The sequence below is a fragment of the Taeniopygia guttata genome, chromosome 5 (genome assembly GCF_048771995.1).
Source record: "Taeniopygia guttata chromosome 5, bTaeGut7.mat, whole genome shotgun sequence".
NCBI lineage: Eukaryota > Metazoa > Chordata > Aves > Passeriformes > Estrildidae > Taeniopygia > Taeniopygia guttata.
The window spans coordinates 5,043,889-5,068,529 of NC_133030.1; the positions used below are offsets into that span (position 1 = coordinate 5,043,889).

General features: G+C 41.8%; 1 protein-coding gene across 9 annotated transcripts in view; it reads right to left on the reverse strand.

Moving 5' to 3' along the window:
• The window catches only part of BMAL1 (basic helix-loop-helix ARNT like 1), a 48,000-nt gene extending 43,841 nt beyond the window's left edge, over positions 1-4,159 (reverse strand). For 4 of the 9 annotated variants that reach the window (XM_072929471.1, XM_072929470.1, XM_072929467.1 and 1 more), the window contains exon 1: positions 3,888-4,024. The gene's annotated coding sequence lies outside the window, so the exon portion shown is untranslated. Of the gene's footprint in view, positions 1-3,887 lie in introns of all 9 variants that reach the window. The other 5 variants (XM_030273427.4, XM_030273422.4, XM_072929469.1 and 2 more) reach the window with 4 other exon arrangements.
• Positions 4,160-24,641: the final 20,482 nt, after the last annotated feature.

Here is a 24,641-nt window from a genome sequence, read left to right on the forward strand (position 1 = left end):
GGGCCCCTTGAAAGTCAGCAGAAAACATCAACACCTTGGGCCCCGAGAGACTGGCAGAGTTCTCCCCTCCAAACTGCTGCCAAGGAGATCTCCTGCTCTCTGAGTAGCCTACTGGCACCATTCCTGCACAAGACCAACCTAGTAAACTCCAGCATAGCTCCAGCACAGGGCCACAAGCTGCTCTGACATCAGCAGCTGACCCAGAAGTGCATCTGACACAGCAGACATTGAATAACAGCTTCTCAAATGGCAGCAGACTGAAAAGGTTACAAATTCTCCATGTGCTGCCTAAGAAATACCTTTTTGCAGCTGCAAAGGAGAAAGCGTGACCTGAGCAGAGAGAGAAGAAAGATAAATCCTTGCAGGGATGGGTCCTCAAACAATCCTGTACTTTACTCACAAAGAACCCACTATCAGGCAGCCCTTGAATCAAATCAAACTATAAACCAAGAACCTGAGCATCAGCTAAAATTAATTCGAAATAATACCAAACACAACAGAAACTATCAATCTTCTTTGGGGCAGAGACTGAAATGTCAGACTATTTTTTTAGGTAATTAATATTCCAAACTAACAAAGCCTGAAGATGCTGTTTTGATCTGCATTCTTCTGCAGAATGGATTAAAAAAGAAATTACATTTTCCAACATCTGGTGAAAGATCAGGTTTCCAAGGAGATGAAGTCTGGGCCTTGGATAAGTAGCCTTACTGCATTTTTCCAACAAATTGAGGTAAAAAAGGCAGGTGCCATAAGCAGTTAATGGCAGTGAGTTACCTCGATACCCACCCCGTTCAATGTGAAATTCAATTTAATACATCACAGGTTCAGAACCATTAAATACAAAAAAACCCAATTGGATAGTCACAACTGAGATTTCTTCCTCACACAAAAAAAATCCTCAAAACTTAAATAGGCTTTCTAAATAACCCAATACACCAACTCTTAGGGAGAAAAGCCTTCTGATTTTTTAATTGCATAATTTTTCTGCTTCAATGTCTTCAGTTTCAACTATGTAACACCTGAGCATCAGTCTGGATTAGATCTGACTAAAGCTGGAACATATTTCCTACTGCAGTGCAAGACCACCACACCCATACAGATAGATACACACATCCCACAGGCAGGGCACTCCTTTGCTTTGCTTCATCCATCATCAATCCACTGCCCAAAATCTACCTACAGCAACTCTTAGAGACACTGAAAGACCCACACTGAAAGCTCTTTCACCACGTTTGAAAATGCCATCAACCACCTCATTTTCATCTTCAAGCACCTTCAAAACACAGACTGTCATTTCTGTGGGTTGATCAAGCAGAATGTTCAATAACCAAATTTCAAAAGTTGGTATCTGAGTTCCAGTCAGCAACTGCCTTTATAAAAATCAATTATTTCAGGCTGAAGCTCTCAAAATATGATGACAGCCAAAAATTACAGTTTCAAAACATGTTTACTGTATCAAAGTAAATAGAGAAAGCTTAAATATTGCATTCTGTAAACTTAGTGAGAACCAAAAAGCTACACAAGATTAAAAAGATCTATTTATTTTGGGCTTTTCTTTGCAGTCATTTGCTTATGATATGCCTTTATACAGTTTTTATTGAAGACAACTAACTTCAGAGAACTTACATTAACACTTGAGGATACAAGCAGCTGCCTTTTATTACTTTTCTGCCCTTTTTTAGAAACAGAACTATGGATAAAACTGATGGTAAAGGTTAAGAATGAAAAACTTGCAGGTTACAGAACTGAAAGTTGCTACAGGATGCACCAAATTTACTTTGTTTCACTTAACAATAATGTATTCCTTCAGGTTTCCCTGTAACTCCCGTCAAAGTATAACAACACAGGCAATAGCCCCCATGCTGAAAACAGCTTAAAATGTTACATTTGAGCATGGAAACAGCACTTCTGTACTCATGTAAACTAAATAACCTGCACATCTCCTGGTATTTCCAGCATCCTTGATATCAATTCCCTTGGAAAATCTGCCTTCCTCACCTGCAGCTCAAGCGCTGCAGCTCTCACAGGTCTCAGCTTTGCCATCAGTCCTGCACAGCTTCAAAGGACTGCGTGCAACCCCAAGCTCCACCAAATAAACCAAATAAACGCTCTCTCTTCTTACTCCTGGTTGCCCAAAATAATCCTTGAGAGCAGGTATCTGAAGGAGAAAAACACATCTCCTTTAAAGTCCCCCTACAAACATCACTAATACATCATTCCTAATTCATCCCTAGCAAGGGTCCCCAAACACAGCGGGTCTCTTGGGAGCACGTGGTGACAGGAACGTGGCAGCAGCCCCTAATTCCAGCTCTGGCTCTGTGGAATGCCAGCTCCAGCCACCTGAGCTTCCCCACGCCCAAACCAAGCAGCTTTCTTCACGTTCTCTGTGGTGCTTCTCTCTTGTCTGCTCTCCCAAGGAACTTCTTTTTACAGAGCTTGATCCTTCACAGCCCCACGCACCACAGCCGGCCTCCAAAGAGACAATAGAAATGCACAGCGTGCAAGAGAATTTGGGATAAAACAGCATAAAACCCCAATGAAATACTGTGGCTGTAGATTATTTTACACTCTCAATTTCTACAAGCAGGGGTAAAAACCAAGGAATGGTCATGAGAAGCACAAACCCACAGAGGTCAGGAGGAGTAAAGCCTTTCTCCTTAATAAGCAGCTGTGGTTTAGAGTAACCAGAGAGAGGTCTGTAGTTCCTGATGCTTCAAAGAGCTATTTACATATTCCTGGAGGATACAAAACATACATTATGAAGAGGGTAGAGTTTAACCTCAGCCTCCTGCAAGACCGTTTACAGAGACAGTTAGCCGGAATTATTACTTAATTGGAACAAACACTCTTTCTTTTCTCCCTTACAGACTTAGCTGCAGCCTGTGCATTATCAGTCGCTCACACTTAATAAAATAAAAGATAAACAGGCAGGACAGGTACTTTTAATATGAGTGTGTTAAAAAAAAGAAACATAATATTGTGAATGCTGAAGTTTCAAAATTTAAAAAAAATACATTTAAAGGCTGAATTTTGAAAAGAGATTAGATCACACTCTGCAGCTGACCCTTTCTACCTCACACACTAAGGAAATGCTACGAAATTCCAGCAAGCATATTTACTTCCAAGGCAAGAAAACACACCCACTTGTTCCTTCACCGCTGTTTTTCAGGCACGAAAATCTTCCCAAAACTGTTATAATCGAGACACCGGAGTGACAGAAACCTCAGCAATTAAAAATGCAAAGTGATTCCCTTGCCTCCCCAAGCGCAAAATCCCCGATCTCGGGAAGGCGCCACGGTGTTCCCGGTGTGTTACGTTCCTTCCTTCCCCTCGCACACAGGTGTCGGCCGGGGCAGCGGAGGGGGATCGTGATGCGGGGATCCCCGGGCGAACAGCCCCGGCAGGTCCCGGGACGCTCCGTGCGGTGCCAGCAGCCCCCGGCCGCGGGGCTGGACCTGCCCGCGGGCGGGACCGGCCACCGCGCCGCACGAACGGGGGATTCCCCAGCACCGCAATCCCTCTGGCTCTCACAGGGGCCTCCCCCATCCCGGGGAAGCGGCACCGTCCCCTCCGTGAGGGCCGCCCGAGCCTGCCCGTCCCCGCGGGCGGCTAGCACCGGGCAGAGGGCACAGCCCGGCACGCCCCCGCCCTCCGCGGGACCCCGGCCCGGCTCTGCCCGCGGCTCCGCCACACCGCCGGGCCAGCCCGCCCCGGGGCCGCTCCCCCCCGCCGCGGTCCCGGCTCCCGGCTCCACAGCCCGGCACCACCGCCGGGGGGTCCCGCCGCCGCCATCCCGCGGTCCGGGCCCCCCCGGGGGCGGCGGCTCCGCCGGGGCCGCGCTCCCCCCCCGCCCCTCACGCCCCCCGCCCGCCGCCCCTGGCGCTCACCGCGGCTCCGCGCGCCCCTCGCCGCGCCGCGCCCGGCCGAAGGGAGCGCGGGCGGGGGTCGCGGCCCCCCGGCAGCGCCGCACGCCCGGCGCAGGCAGCCCCCGTCCCTGACCTACTTTCCGCCTGGCTTGCCACCCGACGGCGCACCACTAACCTACTTTCCAGCCAATGGCACCCTCCCCCGGCCCCGCACCGGACGCGCCCGCCCGCCAACGGCAGAGCGGCTCCGCGCCCGCCTCGCCCAATGGGCGGCCGCCGAGCGGGCAACGCCCGCCCCCCTGAGCGCCGGCAAATCCCCGCGCGGCCCCGCGGCACCGGCCAATCGGAAGCGCGGCTCCGGGCTCTGGTCCCGCCCCCCGGAGGGAGGCGGGGCTGATGGGCGGCGGGGGGCGCCGCCGGAACCCGGATGTGGCGGTGGCGGGGGGTCGGCGAGGGTTCGGGGCGGGTGCGGCCGGGGCGGCGGGGAGGGCTCGGCATCGCCCGCGCTGCTTGCCCCGGCGGCGCCGCCCGCGGTACCGCCCGCTCCCCGCCCCTCCGCCGGCGCTCGCCCGAGCCGCTGCGTCACCGCCGCGTGACGTCAGCAGCGGCCGTGACGTCACGCGCCGAGGTGTGAAGATCATGGCGGCGCTGCCCCGGCGTGGCCGCCCTGCCCGTTCCCTCGGCGGCGGGGCCCGGGCGCAGCCCCCGACACCGCCCCGGTGCCTCGGGGAGCCCGTGCCGTGCTGGGACCTCCCGTCCGCCCTTAGAGTCCGCTTCTCTGTGCCTCGCACAGGGCAGAGGCCCTGCCAGAGGGCCGCCACCGTGTCCCTCAGCCCCCATGTCCCTCAGCCACCATGTCCTTCAGCCCCCGTGTCCTCCAGCACCCGTGTCCCTCAGCCACCGTGTCCTTCAGCCACCATGTCCTTCAGCCCCCGTGTCCTCCAGCACCCGTGTCCCTCAGCCACTGTGTGTCCCTCAGCCACCGTGTCCTTCAGCCCCCGTGTCCTCCAGCACCCGTGTCCCTCAGCCACCGTGTCCTTCAGCCACCATGTCCCTCAGCCACCGTGTCCCTCAGCCACCGTGTCCTTCAGCCACCGTGTCCTCCAGTCACTGTGTCCGTCAGCCACCGTGTCCTCCAGTCACCATTTCCCTCAGCCACTGTGTCCTTCAGCCCCCGTGTCCTTCAGCCACCTGCCACAGTGTCCTCCAGCCACCATGTCCCTCAGCCACCATGTCCCTCAGCCCCCGTGTCCCTCAGCCACCATGTCCCCCAGCCACGGTGTCCTTCAGCCACCGGGTGCGATGTCTGTCCCTGTCACTGATGCTCCGTTGCCTCCGGAGCCGCTCACAGCCTGTTCTGTTCTGCGTGTGCACAAGGCCAGCGGTGCAATGTGGTAGAGCCATCCACCGCGCCATGTTCTAGTCTAAATTTAGACAGTCCACACAGAAGCGTAGAGGGGACGTGTTGCAAGAACATAATCACAGCGGAGCTGCTTTCAGATGCATACATTTGCTAAACGGGATTGCATGAGCGCTGCATCAGATTATCATTGCCACATCCTAATTGTGTTAACATTTCCTGTCCTCTGATGCCATGTCCCAGAGGTTTGGTTTACGTTTCCCAGGGTAACATCACCGGGGAAGTGTGGGTTGCAGCAGGGCTCGGGCGAGGCGTTGTGGTTGTCCCCATCCACCATCGCAGGAAGTGGGCTCAGCCCGGGACAGCATTAACAGCCCGTTTACACCTAATTGAGTGGGGACTCAACACTGGCAACAAGTGGCCCCTGCTGGATACAAACTCTCTGTTCACATCAGGGTACTACTATTTGGCAGAAACCCTCCAGAAGAACGAGTTAAATGAAACTCTCTACGTCAGCAGGATGGAAATGTATACCGTGAACAGAGAGGAGAAGATGCATCCTCTTATTTCCAGCAAAATGGTGCTGCTTTGCTTTGTTTTAGTGCACAGAAGTTATGGAGGTGGAGAAGTCTCCTTGACTACTTCTTTCTACTCGGCCTTTGTAGTTTTGCTCATTGTTTCTACCCATCTGTAGAAATAATCTTCCTTATGGAGTCAATCGCATAGTGTCTGTTGTAATGAGCCCAGTTCCTGCTGTAGGGAATGATGCCAAGAGTAATGATCTTTTGCTATTTCTGTAGGAAAGCAGCTTAGCAGGCCATATGTCAGATTTCCCAGTGAGAGATTGTTTGGAGTTGTTTTTACACCGTAGTTTCTATTCATGAGATATTAAAGAAAATAATAGCATCTGGTTAATCAAATTCTGAATTTCACCATATGATGATGTATATCAGTCCTGTTCTGTGACTTTCTTTGAAATAGATTGTCAGGTCAGTGCAGGCAATTCTATCTGTAGGTGAATCAGGCATCTTATACCTTGAAATTCTAAAAGTGAGGAGCTAAAAAATGACAATTTGAAATTTGAGAAGACCTGAGTTCAGCTCCTGACACCAAAAAAAGTTTGCACCACCCTTCAGGACACAGAAGGCAAACAGAAGAGGTGAGGCTTGACCAAAGGTGGAGCATTTTGTCCTTGCAAGGTACTTGAGGGAGCACATGAAACAGAGCACCCCACAAATCGTGGGAGCTGCTGGGCAGACCAGCTCAGTTGTGTGCTCAGCTCAGGGCACAGTGCACTGGTGTGGCTGATACAAGATCAGAAGCATTTCCTCATCTAGACAATTCTCACATGATTAATTTTCAGATTTTATGCTTTTTCTTTCTAAGAATGCAGTAAATTAGATCTTAGGCAGAACGTTAACTGCCTCCTTAGCTATGTTAATATGTTAATGGTTACATCATGTTTAAACACCAACATTTACACTCATGTGTGGCTTACAATGACAATTTAAAAGCAGAAAGAGGGTGTGCTATGTGGCAATTGTACTGAAAATTGTTGTTTATTAATAGAATAGTGGGAAAAGTAGCTCATGTTCCAGCTGATTACTGTATTCACATTTGAATGATGCAATAAAACTTTCCAGGTCTTAGGATTTTGACTTTGTGTCAAGAAGAGTGGCAGATACGATCTCCATTAAATGCAGCCTACCTAAGGTATGATAAGGCCATATCAGTAGTTTCACTTTAGAATCTGCAAGTTTTTAAATCTAGATAACTGTTTCCCTGCAGAAAAGGGAATCTGGTTTCTCAGCTGATAACCCAAAAACTGATAATTTTTTTTCTGTTTGGATTTTTTTGGGCAGGGGTTACCTTCAATCAGTCTTGATATATCTCTAGGACACCCACAAATGTTCAGAAGTAACCAGCCAAATGTTCAGAAGTAACAAGCCAAATGGTCTCAACCATGCTTCATGACTCCAGTTCATGACACAGAGGACACAGATCTCTGAGTCTTTGGAGGGTGAAATTTTGTGAAATGGTTTGGAGCTAGAAGAATGATATGTGTTTATTTTTTAAATGTTTTCCAAAATATGTGCAAGATAGGATATCTATTTTAGCACCTAGCTGTGGATCCCACTGCTTTAGAGCATTTTAAGCAGATGCTGTTTGTTCATAGGTTTCCAGCCATGGAAATACTGATTAATACTGATTAATTAACCTGTCTTACCCTTTTAGCCAACCTTTTTCCCATTTCTCTCTAGACATATAAGCTATGATCTTACCTACAGCAGGAGAAGTCAAAGCTCACAGAAAACTATGGAGATTGAATTTGAATCTCTGGATTTCTTGTTCTGTCTGTACATTAAAAAACCCAGAGATTACTGAGTCCTATTTCTGACCCTGTTACACAGAGTTGGTGCCTTGCTTCAACCCAATTATGAGGGCAGAAGAAACTGCAAACAGTGGCTTGGATTATTTGCAAACTGATGCAAAAAATCACACGGTGACCTGTTGACTGTAGTCTGTCACAGCTCTTGTGTGGCTGGCTCAGTTATCTTCAAAATAAAGGTTTTATCAAAATAAGCTGTTGCAGACTCATTCTTTTCCCAGTTCGTCAAAATGTTGAGTTATCACAAAACCTAAGCCAGGGGAAAATTGGGTTTTCCTGCTTTTGTTTGTATAAACACTTGCTGCTTTAAAGGGTGTCCCTCCTACCACAATGTTTCCAAATTTGAGCATTAATTTCATAAATATAAAGCAATAAATGTTGACTTTTTAATGTGCCTGCTTCCTTCTGAGGTTTTTAAAATCCATTCTTCTTCCTCCTGGCCTTTATCATAATTTAAAGGGCTAAAAGCTTGTTTCAGGAAAAAGGAGAAGATTCTAATCCAGCCCATTGATTTCAGCCTTGTGGTCTCTGAGAACACAAATTAATATTCAAAGACTCAGTGGGAAGTCCCAGGAGTTGGCAATGCATTGCCTGGAGCATAGCAGGAACAGGAAGAAGAATCTGAGGAGGAAAATCAGGATAAAGCCAGGGAATTAAGAAATTCTAAGTATTTCTTTGCAATATATATTCAATCTCTACAGAAGGTTCAAGACAAATGATTTCTATCTCTATCTGGATTTGACCTCAATGAAGGTTAAAGCACTTCAGAGTTGTTACTTAATTAAAAATATATGGAATTGAGTGTGTATTTCAGAGTCTGGAAGTCTGAACTCAAAGAAGATATGGTAAGCTGTAAATATGTTAAAATTTTAGTAAATATAATATTTTAAGTTGAAAATTTTGAAAGGCCACAGTTTTTTCAAATTACAGCTTTTTTGTTTTTTTGGGGTTTGTTTTTTTTTTTGTGTGTGTGTGGGTTTTTTTGTGGTTTTTTTTTTCCCCTGGGATTCTGTTAAAATGTTTCCTAGAGTTTTATTTGTCATTTTTTGTTGATAAGAAATGAGTATTCATTCTTGGTATAATTTTGAGTCAACACCATATTTATTGCTTGCATTTTTTAAATGCATCACATAAAAGCCTAGAGTTAGCTGGTGTGAGATTCTTCCCTCCCTTCACAAAGAATAATAAAGAATTCCAGAAGCCATTTTGTTAGAAGAGAATTGGGCCAAAGACACACTTAAAAATTGCTGACAATGTTTCATCAGGATTTACTGAGGACACTAAGATTCAGGGTAGAGTTTTGCTGCCTTTTCTTGGTAGAGGTTTTAAAATTTTCTAAGTCCCATTAAACACCAAAACTTTTGCTTTTGGTACTGAAATGAACAGAGAATGGATTTCAACCAGCTTCGATTTGCTTGTTCTAAAGGGTAAATAAGAAGCAGAAACAGTTGAACAGAAAAGTACAGCTGGCATTGTAAGTGTTATTCAAATAGTATTTTTTAAACTAAACAGTCACACATTGTATTAATTAAATAAGTATAGTATCTTCCCTTTTGCAGGTTGGAAAAACAGGAGATTAATGAGTTGGTCAGGATGGCACCAACATATTAAACCACAATTAGAACTGGAGCAAGTCATGGCAGCCTTCTAAAGAATTTGGGAGTCACTCAGCACCTCCACTTGGTTTTCCATATCAGTTACACAAAAAATTTTACATTCACAAGGAAATTGTGAGGCTTAGGGCATATTTTGAAAAGAAGTTTTGCAAACTATAAAGTTAGGGGCTTGATTCTCTTTTTTGTTAGTGGTGGTACCTGTAACAGGAGCTTAACAATCCATGGCGGGGGGGATGGATTTCCAGGTTGACAGACTATAATAGGACAGTGGGAAAGTGACTTGATTTTTTTGGCTTTTCATCTTGTAAATATACTAGACTTTATTCTGGAGTTTTTACTTTATTCTTACACAGTCAAAATTCAGCATTGGTTTCATGCTTGCAGTGAGCCTGCAAGCTCTCAGGGTCAAACACATGACACAGGTTGTTCTTCCTCTCAGCATCACATCTTTCTATCCAGGGTTTTAAGATTACAATGCTTTCAAAGCCACGAGTAGCTGTAGACAGGAAAGAGGGAAAAAGCAATGAATCTTTCATGTTTGATGCTAAGCTGCGACTTCTCCGTTGTCTATTAATTAAGCAATCTATTAATACTGCTTTGGTACATACTAATGTTAGACAAAAAACAGTTTTGTTGCTAGAGAAAAAGCTGCTATTTAAAAAACAGAGCAAAAGCAAACTAATTCTGAGACTTATATCAACTAGTAGGTGTGCCTGGAGTGTTGTAAATGGGAAAGGTGGGAGGACTCTGTCTTGTTATTAGTACATGTAGAAAGACAGGAAGTACTTAGGGAAGGTTTCCCTCTTGTTCTGAGTTCCAGGAAAGTTATTCAGCCAAACACATGAATCACAAAGCAGACTAGAAGGGAGTTTCTGTGTGGCATGAAAATAACAATCCTGGAGCCTGAGAAGTGAAACAGTTTGATGCTTTTGTTCCACTGCAGATTTTTTCATGGAAAATAGCAACCCCACGAATATCTGACAATGAAATGCCTTAGTGCATGAAATGTGAGGTTTATATAAGAGAGAGTGTCTTACTCATCAGCTGCTCTATTTTAAGCCCTGCTCAGCATGAGGACTTTCATTCTGTGATCTATTTGGACGGCAGCTGGTACATTAGAGTTTTACGTTAGCTGACATCTTTAAAATCTAAAGAATACTTAATATAATCCTGTAAAACCTATTGTCATATTTGTGCTCAGTCACTCATATTTCATCTTAGTGTCTTAGTTTTCCCCTTGGAAATTTTCTGTCCATTTCACATTAAAAAATAGTAAATGCATCAACAGTATTAAAGGGACGTTTTGTGGTGATGTGATAAAAAAATATCTGCAGCATATGTCATAAAATGGATGTGCCATTTTGATGACTGCAAAAGGCAACGAAAAGGAATCCATAGTAACATATGTTTCGGATAAATTCCAGCAACTAGCACAAATAACAGAAAAGATGGTATGTATTAATAATTATATTCAAAGATGAGCTACATGCATGATTTAAATTCACTTGGAAATATTTACAATGTGGAAGGATGAAGTGAATGCCAAGTTCCAACCTAATTCCAAAATCTAACAATTATCAAGTAGTTTGCCTCTTGCCATAAAGTCCTAGGACTTCATCTGTCTGTTCATGCAAAAAGATAAGTCTTTTCCATCTTTGTGGATTTTAAGTCCCAGTCAGCTCTAAGCAAATGACAAAATAGTCCTGAGAGAAGCTAAAGTTACCTGTTCTTGGAGATGCTTGGGAAAAAGACTGATGAGGAGAAAGGACAAAATAAGGCTCTGTTGTGGGGTGGCAGGCACAGGACCCTCGAGCACAGCATGCAGTGAGGTTCCCTTGCGATGTTTTTCCCTGAATCCCAGATTATGCACCCTCCCTTGGCCCCACCAGCCCCTGGACCCCACTGCCATCACCTGTTCTGGAGGTGTGAACTGCAAACTGCAGCTGGGATGCAATTTCCAGGTCACACTGGAATGTGAATGTCCCATGGATGTCCCATGGATGACTCCAGGCGCTGGAAGGGTGATTTGACCCTTCTCAGCAGAAAAACTTGCCTAGGAAACGTGGAAAGCTGCTTTTCTTCGCACATTTTGTTTCCCACGCGAGCAGCCTGGCATCCATTGGGTTTTGTGTGTTTAGCCACTGAGAGATATCCATTGCTTCTTGAAATCTTAAGCACCAATGTCACACTAAATGTATTCTCACCCTGACTGCTGCTACAATCCCTTGGGTTTGAAGGGAGGGATTTAACAAAGGAAAATAAGGGGACTTAACCTCCCCTTGTTCCCTATGAGTGGCGGCCAGGAGGTTCTGCACCATGGGAGTCCTTCAGCTCTGCTTTCAGGCTGGTCTTGCATCCACCACTCGTTTCTCCCGCAGTTGTCCAAACAGTCTGAGCTTGAAGCAAAGCCACAAAGCTCACTCCCACATCTGACACAGCCCCCGCCCTCTCCACACCCACCCCATGGCTTCGGGAATCTGCTTATTAATTACGTGCACATCACTGGGAGTGGCGTAATTCTTGCACTTCTTTGATATCAACATGATGCTTATATTTCCATATGTGACCACAAAAATTAAAATTAGGGCCTTTATAAAACGATTTTGACTCATATAATGTACTATTCTATGCTTTGTGGGCAACTATCTTTTTTTTTTACTTCTGAAATAAAACCCAGTAGTTCTCAGTGTGGTGAGCAAGAAGATGATCATCAAAGTGACCTCTTACACTGTTTATCTTAAATATGACACAGACCTCTCCCCTCACCATGAACATGTGCTTGGAGACAAGAAGGGCATGAAAGGACTAGTCTGGACCATAGTCAGACTGTTCTTAAGTCAGTCCTGCTGATGTTTCTTGAAAGTGTGATGCAGCAGCTTGACCATGGAGTCAGAGGGAGTGGAGGGAGCATGACTAAAACATTCATTGTTGCCAGATATATGAGGGGCTGCAAGGTGGTACAGTCCAAGCAGATGATTATACCAGGCTCTGAGTGCTACAGATTTCTCTAGGGTATGTTAATCAGAACATTTTAATGACCAAAACAATGCCGTTTTTAAAATAAGAAATGCTGGTGGGCAGTTGTGCTTCTTGTCCAGTATTTCTTCAGTGATTTTACATAATACCAATGATATTTAAGATACTCTGTGCATGCCCTTGCCGTGTTCATTTCCCTGTCCATTTTGTTGCTTCCTGGGATGTGCTTCCAGGAAGTTGTGTATTTAAAAGCTTTATGTCCTATGACCCAATGTTTGAAACAGAGATGGAGAAACGATGCATGAGATTACAGGGGAGTCTTAACAATTTAATGACAGAGAAACGTGCAACACCCAACAAAATAAAACCCTGTTCTGTGCTTTCTCACATTCTCCTCCTGCAGGCTCCTCGGCCAGAGAGCCCAGCCTTGGTGTGATACCTACAGCTCTCTTCCTTCTGGGGAAAGAAAATCCATGTTAAAATTCTTTCCTGCCTTCTCAGGAGGGTAATCCTTTTAGGTATGTGGTTTTCTACTGTTGTTTTACACTTGATCTTTTAATTAATTCAAACTCCAAGGTGGAAGTAGCAGCTTGGGGTAGACAATTATTTTAGGTTTCCTTCCATAATCGTTATGCTGTGTCATACTTAATTATGTCAACGGCATAAAACAAAGTAAAGCATTCTTTTTAATATTTTTAAAGTCTCTCAAGATTCTCCACTGAAATACAATATAAAAATGAAAATGATTGCTCTTTTTGCTGATTCTGTTGTGGTACACCTAATTCTTTTTTCACATTATCTTTTTGTTTCTGATTTTAGGTGCTAGCTTGATGTTCAGAGGGTAAAAGGCCAAAACACCACAAATAAAAATGTAAGTTAATCAGTAATTATATTTATTGGCCAGTATGAAGATTTTGCATTAATAAAAAACCACAGACTTCTATTACTTGGCCTGTATTCAGACATTTCTACCTGTTGCATGTGGTATTTCTCATGAGTATTGAGTTCCCAAATATGACTAAAAAAAGAAATCAGACACTTATTGGAAATTTAAAGGGTAGCCAAGATTCTCTTGGCACACTAGAAATGCATTCTGTGTATCTCATGTAACCCTGTGGAATCCATTTGGATTTTAATAATCTGTGGGTTTGTGTGATTAATGTACCCTAACTCAGCATATCTGCAAAGGTATGCAAGGTAGCTCTGAAACTACAAATAAAATGACAAAGAAATTGCAAGAAAATATTGTCCAGATGGTATCTTAATTTTTTCATGACATGAACCTGACCCTGAAATTTAAAATTTGCTTTAAAAATTAAATTTAAAGCACCTGTTTGATTGTGCTGGCAAATTTTGGCTCTTTGGGTCACCCTGCACCCAGGCAACGTACATAGTGTACACATAGGTTGTAGGGTTTTTTTCCTATTATATTCATCATTGTATCTTCCAAGTAGATGCATTTTGCTGAGACAAACTATTGAAGAGATTTTTTTTTCTATTGTTGGTAATGTCTTGCTTATTACTGCAAGGAATGCATGTGTTTTCCTTTTTATCCAAAGGTGTCTGGTTCTGAGGATGGCTCTGTTTGAGGTCTGGGGTTGTGGTTGGTTACACAGTGTTTTGTGGCTTGGGCTGTCACAGGGAAGGTAATTAAATATGCACGTGGCAGATAGGTCAATAAATCATCAGGTGAGTGTTTGCTTGTCTGAGGTGTTTCAGCGTGTGCTAAATTTGGGCTGCCAGCAGAGGATGAGAAAACACTGGTGATGGTTCCTGGTGCAGACTAACTCAGATGTCACTGGCCATGGGTTGCATAATCTCCATAACTGCAATCCATGAAAACCCTGCTTCTTCAAAGGGGCCTTTTTCAGTCTTTTCATGCATATTGTTACTCTTGCTATTCACATAGGAACCATTTTTACCTGGTACTTGTCTCTGCTTTTAAACTAGTTCAGAGCACTCAGTGCTTTAAAAACAAACCTTTAAAGGCATTTCCCTTCACTTCCTGTGAGAAGCCGTGGTAAATGCCATATGCTTTTAAGCAATTAAAAGGCTTTTTGATTCTGTTTTTTTATGTTGTTAATGCAGGTGGTACAGATTCAATGGGCTTTCATGTGTAGCAAATTCATCATATATCTATTTTCTGTCTCTCAGCACCTCTGTGAGTTTGATGTTGGGTTCTGAGTAGCTCTTCATATTTCCATGGTTACAAGTAGTCACAAGGGTTCTGTTAACCCCCAAAGGCAGAGTGATTATGTCTCTTTTTTGTCATAAGAAGCATAAAATGAACAAATTAGACTATAGCTATGAAAAGATTGGTTAAAATACTTCAATAGAAACTTTTAATTTTTCACTCACTCAAGAAGTGTTGGAACCTTTTGCCACAATTATGGCTATGTTGAAACAGAGATTTTTGGAGTTCACTTAAGTTAACAAAATGAATTAAGCATTCATACTCTAGCTTGTAGAGTTATGTGTTAAATTTTAACCTTTTACTTAAGAAACCCGTGCCAGAAATACAAAAAGGCCATATGAAAATGCAAATTGCTGAAGCTTATTGCACGAAGAACAATGCCTCAGAATGCAAAGAACCCAGATAAAGAAGCTTTCCTGCCTCCAAGCCTATCAAGACTGACAGACACACACAGATAAGCACCGAAGGCACAGAGAGGAAGAGTTCAAAAGTTCAGCCATGAGGAAGACCACGATCTTCATCCTCAAGAGGCCACCAGAGACCCTGTAGGACCACCACAACAAACCACGGATGCCTAGAAGGGCGTGGACCTATTTAGCATGAGAGGAGAGGGCAGACAGGGCCAGGGGTTGAATATGCACAAAAAGGTTGTGTAATGTATTGCATATAGAACACCTTTGTGTTCCATGCAATAAAGTTCAGACTGAGGATAGGGGCACAAGTTTTTGGAGAGATATCCCACTTGTGCTGACAATGCTTCCTCACTTCATAACTACCCCAGGTTGTGGAGTCTAGTTATTTATCCCTTCGATGTCACACCTTTTGCAAAGATGAGTTTTTACCTGAAAGCCTGAAGGATCTTTTTTCTTTCCCTTTTAATTCTGGTTGGATTTACAACCCATTTTGAAGGCAGTGGGTTAGAGGAAACAATGCAGGTTCAGAGCTATGCTGTGATTAAATAATCAGCAGCGACCACGAACCATCACTATGGGTGCTGTTGCTTATTGTTAAAAGCAGAACAAGTGGAGGTAAGAAGCACTTCAACTTGCTGAAGAGCACAAATGTAGCCACATCCACATCAGAATTCCAGGTCTCAAATTGCTGCATTTCCTTCTGACAAAAGACTGACAGAAAGTCCCTTCTGACTTTCAGATCTCACCTCTTGTAAAAGCCTAGATTCTTCCCAGTAAATCAAGTGCAGAGAGCTGCACCTTCTGTGGGTGGAAAAGAGCTGTTAGAGACCCTTAAGAGGAGAAGGCAGCTGGAAGGAGCAGTGTTCTTTCTGAGGCTTTCCCACACTGAAGCAGTAGCAGGTTTTTCTTTTTCTGTGGAAGAGACTCAGGTAGCTGTGTTTTGTTATGGTATCCTGTGCTGAAGAGCTCTAAATCAAAGGGAGGTTTCTGGATCTTCCCTGGACAGAACAGGCAGGGAGCTGCTGAGGGCAGGCAAGTGAGAGGGAGTGATAAAAGAACTGGAGAAAAGTCTCTAATAGGAAGAGAATATCTTGTCTACTGAAAAGGTTTTGTACAGTGATAGAAGCATTGTCTGGAACTGGAGAAAGGGTGAAAGAAAGCTCTGCCAGGGACAGAGACTGAGACTGTTACCACCTGTACAGAGTTATTGCTCCAATGCATACAGCAAAAGAATCTTCCTAATTGAAGAGGAAAAAATGCCTCCTTTTTCCTTTCTTTTTGGCAGGTTTCTTTTTAGCTGGAGGTACTACATTTGCCAAGTCTCCAAGCCAGTAGAGGTATAAGCTGATTTTATGGTAAAGTAGCAGGTAACACAGTAAAATGATGTTTTAATAGTACAGCTATAGGAGAAAGAAGCATATTATTGGGGGAAATGGACCAAAAAAAAAAAAAAATACCTATTACATTCTATCTAGTCACTTGGAAGACAGAGAATAGTAAAACAGAACAGTCTTCATCCTCAAAGTGAATTCTGAACGTTAATGAATGTTCAAAATGGCAGAGGAGTGCATTGGAACACAGGTTATATGCAGACATAATGTGTCAGAGATGCTGAATGCTTTATTATACAGCAGACCTAAACACTTCCAAGCAGAAACATGGTCCATGTATGAGCTACTGGGAAATGGAACAGAAAAGCCTCTTTAGTGGTGTTTGAGCTGTCTTTACCACGTGAATCAGGTGCCAGGAGATGGCAGCTCTTGGATTTCAGGGTTTTCTTTCTGCCATTTAAAGTTCTTAGGAGCTTGCTTGCTCCCAAGACATGTTTGGGCCTTTTTCAAGTAAGGGTTACATGTTTTAAAGTTGGTGGCTGCTGCTCCCTTCATCACAGAGTTTCCTCCTAGCAGTGCAGTCACAAAGAGATGAGAATGTCCTCTCACTTTTTCTGTGCCTGTATTTGAAGTGAAACAGAGTGGTTTGGTTCAAACTCTTTGGGAGTGTAAGAACAGCAGTGCAGGATACTCAGAGTGTTCCAGGCAGTAATTGCCAAGGTAACAAAGTTAGAAAAGGAAGATATTAGGTAGGTGCATAATTAGTGTGGAATCATTCTGGAATCCTGTAAATTGTCATGATAAATGCAAATTATATGTCAAACCAATTATTCTGTCTCCAGAATAAGAAAATCACCCTTTTGGAATTTCAATGGGAGCTGAAGTAATTATAAACTTACTATCAGGAAACTAGAATATCCTAATATTTGGTTACAATATTCTAGTATTTTATAGCACATTGTTACATCAGTGCTTCTAAAACTATTATTGACTGCAGTAGAACTTGTGTGTAGCTTGTGAATGTACATGTATAAATATACATTTTCCTCTCAGAGCAGTAGTTTTGCTATTTGCCTGGGAAAAATCCTTGACCTCTATACTTGACGATTTTTTTTTAAGGAAAATTTACCTTTCTAGACTATGCTGATCCTTTTCTGGGTTCTACAGACATGGAGTTTTTGATTCTACCAGCACTTTGGGCTAAGTCTCTCTTAGAGACTGAAGAGCTGTTTTGTTGTTTATAAGCCTTTTAATAGAGTACTTGCATTACAAATCGAAGAAATTTGTTCTGTGGTACCCAAAGAACATTTGTTTCTTCTAATCTCTCTTCACTTTTCCAGGTATTATTGTTTGGAAAGCAAACTTTTTAGTGGGGGTCAGATATTTATTTTATTGCAAAATCGTGTTAAGGTTGTAAATTCAGCTGCAACCTTTGGATCACTCTATCACAAAAATGATCCCTTTGTAGGGTTACTTTCAGAGAATCAGGAGCAGAAAACAAGGAATTCTTTACTTGTAGAAAAAAAAATTAAAAATAAGAGCTTTCTTGTTATTCTGCAATGTTTTGTTAAGTTTTTTTTACCGTCGTGCACTCTGCAGAAATGTCCTAAAAATGCCTGAAGTGCTTAGCCAAGAGTTTAATGTAGTTTGTTAAAGCAGATTCTGAGCTTCCCAGGACCCAACTGTGCAAAACAATCTGCAGCTCTTCCTTCTCCACACACTCTGGTTCTGCTGGTGAAGGTGGAAAAGCTATCACAGAAGCCACAAGGGATGTTTTTGGCAAATTTTCTTAAGATTTTGACTCATGAGGAACATTTTCATATTTGTGTGTTTGTATTTTTGGGTAGCAAGCCAAGAGTTTGTCAAATGTGTGCAAGAAGTATGTTAAAAGAAAGAACATGACAAGGCAGTATCATAGTGCTGGGATACAAGAAAACATCAAATTATATGAAACTTCAGATTTTTAACTCACCTAATCAGGAGATGCCGCTCAGATCTGAGCATGTCTCTCAAAACTATCTTACTATCTAAATATTTATAGCTGTTGCACAGAGAAACTTAGTTTGGATTAAGAGAAAAAATATTTAGCAATTATAAAGTAAAGCATTGATTAAGATCTTTCTAGCAATGGAGTGAGAGCAAATTTGCATTTTATTTTATTGTGTAAATAAACGACTTAATTTCTCTTCTGTTTGGAAAGATCCTTTTTTATAAACACTTAACAGGTGACAGGTCAGAAAGCAGAGGAGTGATTTTAAGACAGCTCAGTGCATGTAAACGCCTCCTGTGGTCAGTCTGGCTGCTTTGGTGTTGCTGCACAATAATTGATTTTTTTTTTTTCTGGGTGTTTGCAGCATTTGCTGGCTGCACCAGGAGAGGGCAGGACTACACAGGTGTAGCCACTAACTCGGGCTCTGCTCTAGCAACAGGTTTGCTCGCAGTTGTTATTTAATGTTCCCCTAAAATCAGTTACTCGGCCATTCAGAAATGATGTCTTTTCTACCTGAGTGTTTCATTGCTGCTCTGCTGCCGAGGAACGTTGATGAAAGAAAAAAATTCTGGGATTTAACTGGGTTATTCAGAGTCCACTTGAAACAAAGCTGTCATTTTCACCATCGTTACTGCAAATACAGTTTATTTTACTTTGTTCCCCCGTTCCCCCCCAACTATAGTCTGATTTATCATTTGATTCTATTTTTTCCTTTCTTCAAGTTTAGAATAAAATATCCTAAACCAAAGTGCCTATTTTTAATATCTACTGTAAAATATTAGCTGTATTAGGTGTAGAACAGATTAAAATCAGTGTTTCTCTTGAAAACCTGAATGAGAGATTAATTCAATTTTCTATAGAGAACGTGATTTAAAGACCACACAATCAGAGAGATTTACATCAATCAATGTACTTTGGGTGAACTGGGCTGTTGATAAAGTGGGGTTTTTTTTCAGAACAAAAGCAAACTTCTTCCTCAGTGGTTTGCACGTGAGTAAAGACAGAGGGTGACAGAACCAGAGCAGGACTTGGGGAAGAGGAGAATGAGGGGGTAAAGGACAACTGAGGTGACAGTGACTTCACAATTTTTTTGATACAGTTTTTGCTTTATCATTGTAGGGTCTTTTGCTAGCTTTTCTGTGTCTTTTTTTTTTTTTTTTTTTTTTTTTTGTGTGTGTGTGTGCTTGTTTGTTTAGGGTTTTTTTGGTTGTTGTTTTGTTTTCCCACTAGGAATTAGATAGAAAGAATCAAAGCATCCTAATATTTATGCTGCAATAAAAATAACTATTCATTCACTATCACTAATGATAAGTAGCTGTAATAAACCTTGTTTTATAATTAATCTATAAGTTTTGGGTTTGAGCCTACTTTTGTTTTTTTAAAAATGGCAGGAGTGTGCTTAAGCAAGTTCTTGAGATTTATAAAGTGTAATTGGCTCAATAGATCACCAAAATGAAATGGTTAAAATGGTGTCATCATAGTCTGGAGGTAAGTGGGCAGAAGGATTTGGGGGGATGTTTAAATCACTCACAGTAAAAGCAAAACAATTTTTGCAGGCACAAAATACCAATATTATTGCAGAAGCGCTGTTTTAGGAACTATAATCCATATTTACCTCTGAATTAGAGGATTGGTGTTTGTTTCAAGCTGTGGATCTGGAATGCAATCTTTGCCATGAAGCACACTTTGTAGATCACACAGGACTGTCTCAGCCCAAGAGCTGTCTCTTCCTCAAGCTGGAAGGTAGTTTGATCTCCCAGAATCTCTGTCCTCAAAGTGTTCTCACTTCAGATCCTGTCATCTGGGCTGTTGGACCAGTATTGTGTCATCTGCATGAGCAATTCTGACTGCCTTGCTGTTTAATTAGATACCATCTAATAATTTGGAGTTAGAGGAGCGCCATAATTCCCACGTATAAAATTATTGCTAGCATTGTGACTTACATCCTTCTAATATAAATTGATTTTTTTATGAGTTATGTGACCTCTGTTGTTGAAATTCACGTGATAAACTCATATAGTTATGCAGTATTTTTATACCAACCCCATTATAAAACATGTGTGGCTATGAAGCACAAACCCACCACTTTTCTGGTGGGAAACAATTCAGATATTTCATATATTGCAGCCACAGAATGCCCATTTTCCTGTAGAACTGTGCCTCAGGATCCAGCTCCTCATTCCAACAGTGTTATTATGTTGGAGACAAATCTTAAAAACCTGAACCAAGTGTGAACTGATGCAATTTGTGTTTGTGCATCTGCAAACCAAACATTTTGAAAGGACATCCTCCCCTGGTTCTCAGCAGGAGAACTTGGCAACCCAAACCTCACTATTCCTATGCCCACATTCATTTTCACTTAACTCACTTGAACAAAAGCATCGAGCTAAAGTTGAAAAGTGCTTCTAATATTAACTCTGTTCCTTGGCAAATTCATCTGACAGAATTTCCAACTTCCTGTGTAACATTTTCAATAGGGAGTTGTGTTCTGAAGGCCAAAATAGCCCTGTACTAAAATCTGTATGTAAGGATCCAGATAAATAGAGCATCTTGAGCTAATTTTTAGCTGTTTGAAATGCAAATAAATACAAGCTTTACTTGTCAGTATGAACTTGCTGGATGATTTGGATCAACAGATGAAGCCAAGGCTGTAATTACCTAAAAATATTGTTTTGAGAATTGAGTCTGATTAATTTTTTAGAGTCTTATCGTCTACATAATGCTTCACTTTTCTTAGTTAAAAAGCATAAGATTCAAACTTCTCTTGGTTTTTAGTCTTCTTCAGTTGTACTATAATTTTAGTAGCATACAAGTAAATATTTTCATTCATGACTTCTCATTTAAAGTGGTCTTCTAATATTAATGGCTAGTGAATGAATAGTGTTTGAAGCCATGAAGAATTATGGTAGATTTATTCAATTTACTGTCACCTGTATTCTGGAATATTTTACATTACCTGTGTGGAATTTTACCATCTTATTAACTGCCTTAAGCATTTCTTCACATGTTCTCCTTTGTCAGGTAAATTCCCATGTAAACTAATAAAGTTTAGATAAATTAACTTGCTGAGACCCTGTTTCTTTCACAATTCTCAAGATTTGTACTATCATGAATTATAAAACTCATTGGTCTCTCCACTAGGGTAAAAACTTCATTAGGAGACACTATCAGTTCCCTGGCCAATTTCCAGTCACTTCTTCCAAAATAGCCTGGAAATGCTTCTTGACTGAGTGGAAATTGCAGGGTTTATTCTCAAATACAGTGATCATATTGAATGCTGCTTCAAACCTGATGCAAATTATATTTGGAGTGGATTTTTCTTTCTGAATCAGTACTCCCAAGAGCTGATTCAAATAAGTGGACAATAGACAGTAGCAGGTGTTGTCCACTGTCAAGTGAAAATGTCCATTATCTTCTTCTTTGGGAAGATAAGAGGTTTTATTTGTTCTGCAAATCCCATGAACCAGTATTTGAAGAATTAATAGTTTTATAAAACTGCTTTCAAGTTGTTCTTGTCTGAATTTTGGGGTAACTCCCTTGAGTCAGTTCTTCATCTTTGAAAGTACAAGCATTCAAACTAAGGGTAAAATAATAGAACGAAGCTGTGTTGTCATCTGATTGGGGATGGCCAAACCCTAGAAATAGTTATGCAATATTCTTTAGTTATTCAGATAATTCCCTATGAATCATGCAGTTTGTATTTACTGTAATATTGAAGCATATTTTTGAACGCTATGAATAAAATAAGAGCTGAATTTCAGTTATATGGTATGTACACTATTTAATATATAAACCATTTATCCTATAAAGAGTAAACAGCTTCTCTGAGTTTAATGTTATTTGAAAGATAAATCATTCCATTACTTTTTTATAATTAAATTTTCATCTGGATTCTGTAGCATTTTTATGCCAAGTGTTATCTACTTTTAAAAAAGCCAAATGTAATTATTGCTGTAAGCATGGATTGTGTATTTTATGGATGTTGGATTCCAAGCTGCAGAAGATGTTCCCTTGTCTCTGCTTTTCATACTTATTCAAACATTATTTAAAAATTAATGACCTTGCTTTTGTTTTTTGATGATTTTTATTTTAAAAGTTGCTTAAGTACTATTTACATTGTAATTTTTAAAGATTCTGTTCATGACAATCAGAACAGTGTGAATTCTTTTAACTCTTCAGGAATGTTCAGTCTTTTCTAGTGTAGTGATTGGAGGAAAGTATTAAATTGCTTTAAATACTTTGTGAATGTAAGCATTTTATATGAAACTTTGTTATGCTGAAGGCTCTATGTTTGCATTTCTTTTTAATATCTGATTTTATCTTAAGAAATGTGGACAGCAGCTTCTTCATTGGATTTGTGAAATCAGAAGTTTCGTAGTCAGCCTCTACATCTGATTTTACTGCCAGGTGCAGATCTTGAACATTGGCACACATATTCCTGATTAGTAATATTTACTGAAAAACTGTTCTATGGCATTATTTTAAAACATTTCACTAAAAGGGTATTATTCCAGCTTATTTTTTTACGTAAAGTTAAAAATATGAATAATAATAAAATTATTTCGGTTTTGCCATAATAGGTCTTATGCTTGAAATCTGTTCATCTCCTATGTTCCTTGGTTGACTATTTTCAGTATTTCCAATTTGATTCCCTTGTCATCTAGATATATTTATCAGTGACTAATGTGGTTAGTACCAATGGGTACAGCTGGCATCACATGTACATGTCAGGAACTGTGGGAACAGAACAAGGTGAAATGGCTTCAAACTGAAAGAAATGGGTTTAGATGAGACATTAGGAAGGAATTATCCCCATGAGGGTGGTGAGGCCCTGGCACAGGGTGCCCAGAGCAGCTGGGGCTGCCTCTGGATCCCTGGAAGTGCCTGAGGCCAGGTTGGACACTGGGGCTTGGAGCAACCTGGGACAGTGGGAAGTGTCCCTCTTCCTTTTCCTCTTTCTGCAAGCCTAGGAAAGTCACCAAGGTTTTCCAGGTACCAGGCATGGCTCAGTGCCACACATCCTTATGCAAACCTAGGGCTTAGAGCAACCTTTATAAATGGGGTGTTAGGTACAAATAAATAGGTAACATTTCTGCTTCTTCTTTCTGTTTTTATAGAGCTCCCTTGTGAGTGGCCTAGAAATTGCACCGATACCTTCGAGCAACACTTTGTCTCCAGTTAATTATATCCTATGGTAAATGCAGGCGAACCCAATGGGAAGAAATGATGATGTCTGACTCAATTCAGAAGGCTGAATGATTTCTTTATTATAACTATGCTTAAATACATCAATATGCTATATAAAAGGAGGATACTAAAACTACATACTACTTTCTCTGACTCTAACCCAACTCGTGACCCTCTCTGAGAGCCCAGCCCCAGGTGGGTTGGATTGGCCATCAGGCTCAAGCAATCCTCACCAGAATCCAACCAAGCACTCACCCCAGATAAACAATTCTCCAAACACATTCCACATGGGAAAAACAAGGAGCAGAAACAGAAATTGCTTTCTCTTTAATTTCTCTCTGTGCACCTCTATGAAAAATCTTGAGAGGGGGAGAAATGTGCTTGCCACAGTATCCCTAATTTAATGGCTTCTGACAATAGAGTATTTTGGACCCCTTTTCTCAATGGGTGGAAATCCGTGCTGGTTTTAAAAGTGTTAGGCTATGGGCCGTGCCAAGAAATTCCCTGGCAAACAACTAATTATGTCCACAGACAAAAGTCTGACAAAGAAATCGCTTCAAGCCACAAGTCAGAGGCTTAACCATTGTTTGTGTGAGGTTATTTCCAGCTGGGGATTGGGATGTGTTGGGAGGGGATGTGGCTGGGAATCAGAGCCCTTTGTTGGGGAGACAGCCCCCAGCTTATGGAGCCATCCATAAAATGCCCTCTTTGCTTTCACTGAACCGGATGCTGCTCACCTTTCTGCTCTGCTGAGCACCACTTTGTGACTTCACAGCCCAGGAATTAAATCCCACTGCACAAAAGCAGCTTTAGCAGTAATTGTCAGCAGATTAAATCCAATGCCTGACCTGTACAGTGTAGCTGAATTCTATCAGACCTGCTCCTGGCTTTACACGTTCCTGTCAGGAGGAGGAGGCTGCTGCAAAATGTTGCAGTCCTTGGAGCCTGTCCCTCCAAATGCTGGGCATTTTGTGTGTTCAACATGATGTCAATTCCATTGTGTTTCATAGTGGGAAAAAAAAAAAAAAAAAAGCTCAGTCTGCTAGTAAAGCACCAAAGTGTCTCAGTGGTGGTGGCAGCTACTGCCAGCAGCTCAATATTATGCTGTGATTTCTAAATTACCTTTGTCATGATGTTTGGCAGGTTGAAATTTTGATTTTATTGTTTTTCAAAATTTTGAACAATCAACAAAACTCTGATTTTTTTAAAAATTAGATACATTTGTGTAAAATAATCCTGGCTAGTTTAGGTTATGTCTTTTTCCTTTCACTTCTGCACATTGTATTTTTTTAAATGGGGAGTATGACACAATAAATTTC